Genomic DNA, 6349 nt, shown 5'->3' with positions numbered 1-6349 from the left:
ATGAGGGACTGTGCAGTTGTCTACTCTAAATTATATTCAGTGCTTTGACTTTTTTATTGTATTTGAAGTTTTCTTTGTTGATTAGTTTCAGAATGTTTCTTTGTCTTCACAGTATGGTTATTGACAGGGGATTGAATAACCAGCGGTTGAACTCTCAGATCCAGTGTGTTCAGCCACTTTCAAATTAAATCCAGTTTTTTTTTACATTGTTGTTTCCCCCCACAAGAGAGAAGAAGAAGAAGAAGAGGAAAAGGAGAGGAAGAGGGTACACTCAAAAAACTAAAACGATGATGTACTCAATTTAATTGGTGAAACATTTTTACACTTAAAAATATTGAGTCAATCTTAAAGCTGTGAAATCATTTAAATTTACCTTATGAATTGAGTAAATGTAAGTAAAAAAATCAAGTGGGTCTAAATAACTACATTTAGTACCATAACATATACAATTGAGTAAATATAATTAAAATCCTAAGTCAATGCAATAGTAACCCTAAGCCAAAACCACTATTTCTTTTTAGTAGATATCACTTAAATGCTAGGTAGATGTAACTGAAAAGGAGACTATTATTTAACAAAACAAATGTGTGAAATGTACTCGATGTTTTTAACTACATTTAATTCAAACTGGACTATTAATTATATAAATATATGTGTTACATTTACTTATTTTTTTAACTGTATTTACCCTTTACTCCAGGAGTGCTTTACCTGAGGTCAATACATCTAATAAAACCAAAAGAGCAATTGTACACATTGACATTTTAATTACATATTTATTGTTCAAATTTGACCAGTATAACACATCACATTAAGTCTCAACCTGGTTTAGTTTGCATATTACATTTGTAACAATTAGGGGCTGTTCTTGACAAAATACATTCTTAGTCGACTAACACTCGTACACATTTGATGACTAATCGATTAAATCAACATATTCTTCACAAAGAATCACACAAAAACACCACTTTAAATCCTTGTGTTTACCAGAGATATCTATGAGGGTCCGTTAGGGACATTATTCAGAAATAGCATTCACATACACATGTGAAGCACTCTCACACACAAACAATCTCTTATACACAAATTAAACGCTATCATATACACATGAAATGCGATTTCGATATGTTGTGTGAGAGGGATTTCAGTTGAAATGGAAGTCGTTTAAAAAAAACAGCGAAGAAGCGCAAATTTAAAAAAAGCGAACACAATATTATGTCCGTTTGCGATTGTTCCATCATGTCTGCTCAGCAGCATGCACAAAGCTGAGGCAGCAGCGTTGTTAAATAATATCCTGGCCTCAACACCATGCATCGTCCCTCTTCCCGTCCCGCGGCAGGCAATGGCCCACTACAGCTCCCCTTAGGAGAGACTGTGCACCCCGCTGAGGCCAGGATATTATTTAACAACGCTGCTGCCTCAGTTAAGCTTTGTGCATGCTGCTGAGCAGACATGATGGAACAATCGCAAACGGACATAATATTGTGTTTGCTTTTCTGAAATCGACTTCCTTTATCAACTGAGATGCCTTCCGTTTCAACTGAAATCCCTCTCACACAACATACTGAAATCGCATTTCATGTGTATATGATAGCGTTTCATTTGTGTATAAGAGATTGTTTCATATGTGTGTGAGAGCGTTTCACATGTGTATGAGAGATTTTTACATATGTTTGTAAATGATTTTGGTTTCAGTTGTGTGTATGAGAGTGCTTCACATGTGTATGTGAATGGTATTTCTGAATAATGTCCCTAACGGCCACTCATAGATATACGTTTCTTACAAATAAGTCATTCACCATGAAAAAAAATACATTAAAATATTACTAATTGACTAAAGAAATCTTCATCGACCAAAACCACAAATAAAGTCAACTAATCGACTAAGAAGGGAGAGCCCTGGTAACAATGGCCAAGCTATAAAAACGATGAGCTGAATTGAGCTCTGCATATAACTAAGCGGTCCTTTTAAACACGGGTAAAATGCAACAAGACCAATTGCAGCAGAGACATCTTAGCATCAATGGAAATCTCAAATTTGATTATTTAGCAATAAAACTTTTAGGCATTTTATCTAGCTTAACTTTCAACCAGGTATATTTTTGCCAATGAGCATGTGAACATTTCCATTGAGCTATGGGAGCAACGGGCTGAACTGAACTCTGCATATGACTGAAATGCACCAAGAACAGTGACACTTTACAACAATACCAGTCCAAAATGCAATTCAATCAATGGAACTCTCAACTCGTACCTTTTAGCATCTTGCTGAACAGTAGTCGGCAACTACATATGTAGGCAATTTTTCAGTCTCTGAACCTTGGTTGAAAGGTTGCCAGGATCCAGCTCCAACAGTAGTTTTTGGAATACCTCAAAACTATATTTGAGATTCTTGGGGTATCTCAGATCCAAGGCATAGGTTAGTCCCAACAGATAGCAGCAGGCTCTGCTAAGATCCCTAAGACTTCTGAGGACAGGGATGCCCTCAATCACAATCCCTACATCAGTAGGTTCATCGACTGACCCATCTTGGTTCTGCAGCAGGTACATCTTCATCACCTCCTCTGCCAACTCCTCTTGTACACTGACAGGTGCATCAGCAGCATCCTGCAGACATTGAAAAGATAACTGGTTAGTGCTTACTTTCAGCCTGCATGTTACAAGACACACAAAGAGCAATTCCTCACTGCTCACTCACTATGTATGTTCATGGTCATCACAGTCATCCATGATTACATTATTTAAAACTTCAAAACTAACACTGTTAAAAATCCTGAAAACTATTGTACTAACTAGGGCTGCAGCTATAGAGTATTCTAACGATGAATTCATTAATCGGATAATACATTATTTTGCTTTATTAAAAGAGCAATAGTAAATATAGAAAAGAGAAAATAAGACCGGCCTCTCAAAATGAACAACAACAAAAATCCACATTGTTATTGTTTAAATTGCATACAATAATATGTCAAAACTATTTTGCATTTAGTGCATTAAGTTTTAAAGAACCCATTTTCTGAAATGCAAAAACTAATAATTATTGTTTTTTTATTTCAAAGAACTAAAAAAAAAAAGGGTATACGTCTTCTGGGCTACACATATAAGGGTACTATAATTGTAACTGATCACTGCACATCTGTATCGGCCTCGGTCTTACCTCTGTGCCACGCTGTCTGTCTGCTTGACTGAGTGCGTGTATGTCTGTCCCACTGCCCGATAATTTTTAGTAATCGAGTTACTTGAGGAATCATTTCAGCCATAGTACTAACCTCAAAGTCCTTGATCAAGGCACTCGCATCTTCTCCCAGATTCCAAAGGTACCGTGCTTCAATCGATAGTGCTTGAGAAGTGACCCTTTCGCTGAAGCCACACATGTGCAGAGCTTACATTGCCATCCCATAAGCTGCAACCTAAAAAAGTGAGGATAAATAGTGTTATCACATGGAGCGAACAGACTGGTTTAATGCTACTTCCATTTACCTACATACTTTTTGGACTAATATGTTTTATCATATAGAGCTTTAAAAATGACACCCAATTATATTTACTCATTGATGCTAATAATTACATCTACTCCAAACTATAGTTAATGGAACATCTACCGTAATTGCACAAACATTTGGAAAACAGTCAATAAAAACGATTGCAGTTGCAGTGTTCAGAGCCAGGATCCTCAATTGCAGGAGTAGTATATAATAATAATAATTAGTAACAGTTTGTATTATCAAGTCCTAGATATTTGTATATAGTCACTGTTTATGTTTCTAACAAGTGCTTCCTGGCCTTTGCACTCAAACATGGTCGAAATCAAGGTGCAACTCATTTAGCTTATTCACCGATTTCTTAAACTTGTATAAAGCAAACTAATATGTTGGCAACGTTGTTTCAGTGTTTAATAAAATAATGAAATTTACCTCCTCTGTTTTGTTATCTTCGTTCAACTTCTCTCCGTTAGCGCAGTCGGTGCTGTGAAACAAATATTGAAAATATTTAACATGCTTCACAAAATAATTCAACTTTACTTGCTCTAGCCATCATCAAGTGTTCCCTCATAAATATGACAACACATAAGTTGGGCAGGTAGGCCACTCCTCTTAAGAAAATGCAATGCCTTATTATAATAAAGATGAAACAGTTTCATAAGCATATAGGCAAGACTAGTAACAGCTGCTGGGCCGCGGATGCAGTAGGCAGACGTTATCTGAAATCACTCGCACGATACAGTAATCACCCAAATAAACTAATAGCCACCTTACACAAACAAGGTGCATTTATCTTTGTATTATCCATACTTTTATCGGCGCTTCTACAAAAATCAACAATATAAGTAATACATTTACACAAACAACTAATAGTAGATTAACTACATTATTCAAAAATGTACAGTAACTTTGGATAATAACACGGGAGAAATAAACAGGGTGCTCTCTTTTCCTCTCTCCCTCTCCTGACAGCCCGTCAGTTTAGTCTCATGCAGCTCGCTAATCCAGTAATGAGTGACCCAAAAGTAAAGAATAAACATATTTATAACTAGTTCGGTTACTTCCAGAGGTAGATAAGATTGCTAAATGTGTTAGGTCTAACTTGAAGCGTGTGCTCTGCTCACCGGTCCCCTCACAGCGGCAGAGCTGCAGGTGATCATGCAGAACTGCGTGTCTCAGTTTGCAGAACCTGATCACTCTCCCGATTATACTTCACTCGTGTTTATGTCCATATCGATCAGATCTAGCTAGTTTTAGTTAATGATATGACTGCCTCCTTATCAGGGATACCTAAACGATAAGCGTTGCTTAGTAACCGGGTGTGGCGGCAAAGCCCCCTTCACAGCCTGTTCAAGGCGAGACTGTTGCTCCGTTATTCCGGCATGGCGGGACATGCAGACACACATATTCGCCGGCGCTGTTGTGTTACAAGTCAGGCCGGCATGCTGTCTAATATCACACACTGGGGCAGCATTATGCTGGCATTGTCTGGTTAAGTATTAAAAAGTCGACGTAATGGCGGATCTTCTTTACTACAGCATTTCTGAATAACAGTGTAAAAGGGGCTTAAAACAAACAGCTAACTATGCTACATACAGACAGCTGGTTGATTAGGTACTTAAGACAACAACTGCGGACAAAGCAGGTGCTAATGTTTCTACTTTTTACTTGAGTAAAACGTTAGCTTCACTTCACCTGGTTGACTGTGTCCACCATGCGTGTGTAGAAGCGGACAGAGAACTAGCTAGACCTATGACAGCATGGCTGCAAGTGTGACAGTATTTAGATAATTACACACCATAAAGTTGTATATGCACAAAGTCAGGGTCAATATTTCATTAACTTTTGCTAGCTGGCTACTTACCAGGATTTGCAGGGAGTTTTCCTGGTGGTTCTCGTCGTGGTGTTTCCTTGCTTGTTGCAGTTGCCACATGTGGCGCAGATAGAAAAGTAGATTTCCCATGAGCACACTGCATTTGCGCGCGATTGTTAATGGGGTCCACTCATGACGTTTTAGTGTAATTTACTCAATTTCTTAAATTGTTGTTAAAGATGAAGAATATTGATTTGGAATGAGTAATAATTGCTGTTCCTGAAACTGATCAGTATAATTAGCCAATTCTCAAATATTTTGACTGAAATTTGCCAAAGATATTAAGGATATCTTAAAAATATAATTTGTTAGTCAAATACTCATTTATTTTCGTGTCATCAACTTAAATGATAGTAATAATTTAAGACAAAATTAACTGTTGGATTTGTAAGCATTTATTTTGGTATGTCCGACTCAAACAATTACTTTGGTGATATTTAGAGATTTTATTAAGGTAATATAGCTTTTTATTATTGTGATATCTACAAAGCCAATGATTTAGTTTTTTGAGTGTAGGAAAGCCACTTTAATCACTGTCAGGTGTCTCTTTTTCCAACTTTCATTAACTTCAACAGCTTTACAGGATAAACATCTATTAAAAAACACTTGAAATTCGGCATTTGAGCAATTAAAATAGAAATTCAATGAGATCTATAAATATCCGGTTATTTTTAACTTTGCTTTGCGATTCAATGACTGCATTAAACACTGACGCTCTCAGCAGCATGCTCTCTCTAGTGTACCAGCTGCCAAATATAGTCTGAGCAGCACTGCAGCTCTATCAATAACAGTCCTATCATGTTGGAATAGATGTATACATATGATGCAAAAGTATAAAAACGTATTTACTTTGACACACAGATGAAGCTTAATCATTACACCTTTATCGCACTGATGATCACCGTGCAACAGCACTTCTAAGACAGGTGGCTCCACCTGTGATGATTTAGCTGTGTCATCGAAAGAGGGTAAGTACTTCTAACTATTTACATAC

General features: G+C 37.0%; 1 long non-coding RNA gene across 1 annotated transcript; it reads right to left on the bottom strand.

Moving 5' to 3' along the window:
• Positions 1-756: 756 nt before the first annotated feature.
• On the bottom strand, positions 757-5829 carry LOC117481003. The gene is made up of 4 exons (XR_004555697.1): positions 5347-5829; positions 3915-3966; positions 3270-3410; positions 757-2607 (listed from the first exon to the last, which is right to left on the bottom strand). It is a non-coding gene; the product is annotated as an uncharacterized LOC117481003 (long non-coding RNA).
• Between the last annotated feature and the right edge of the window lie 520 nt (positions 5830-6349).

Source organism: Trematomus bernacchii, unplaced genomic scaffold (genome assembly GCF_902827165.1).
Source record: "Trematomus bernacchii unplaced genomic scaffold, fTreBer1.1, whole genome shotgun sequence".
NCBI lineage: Eukaryota > Metazoa > Chordata > Actinopteri > Perciformes > Nototheniidae > Trematomus > Trematomus bernacchii.
The sequence above is the reverse complement of the archived record's forward strand: the minus strand, read 5'-3'. Positions and strand labels throughout refer to the sequence as shown.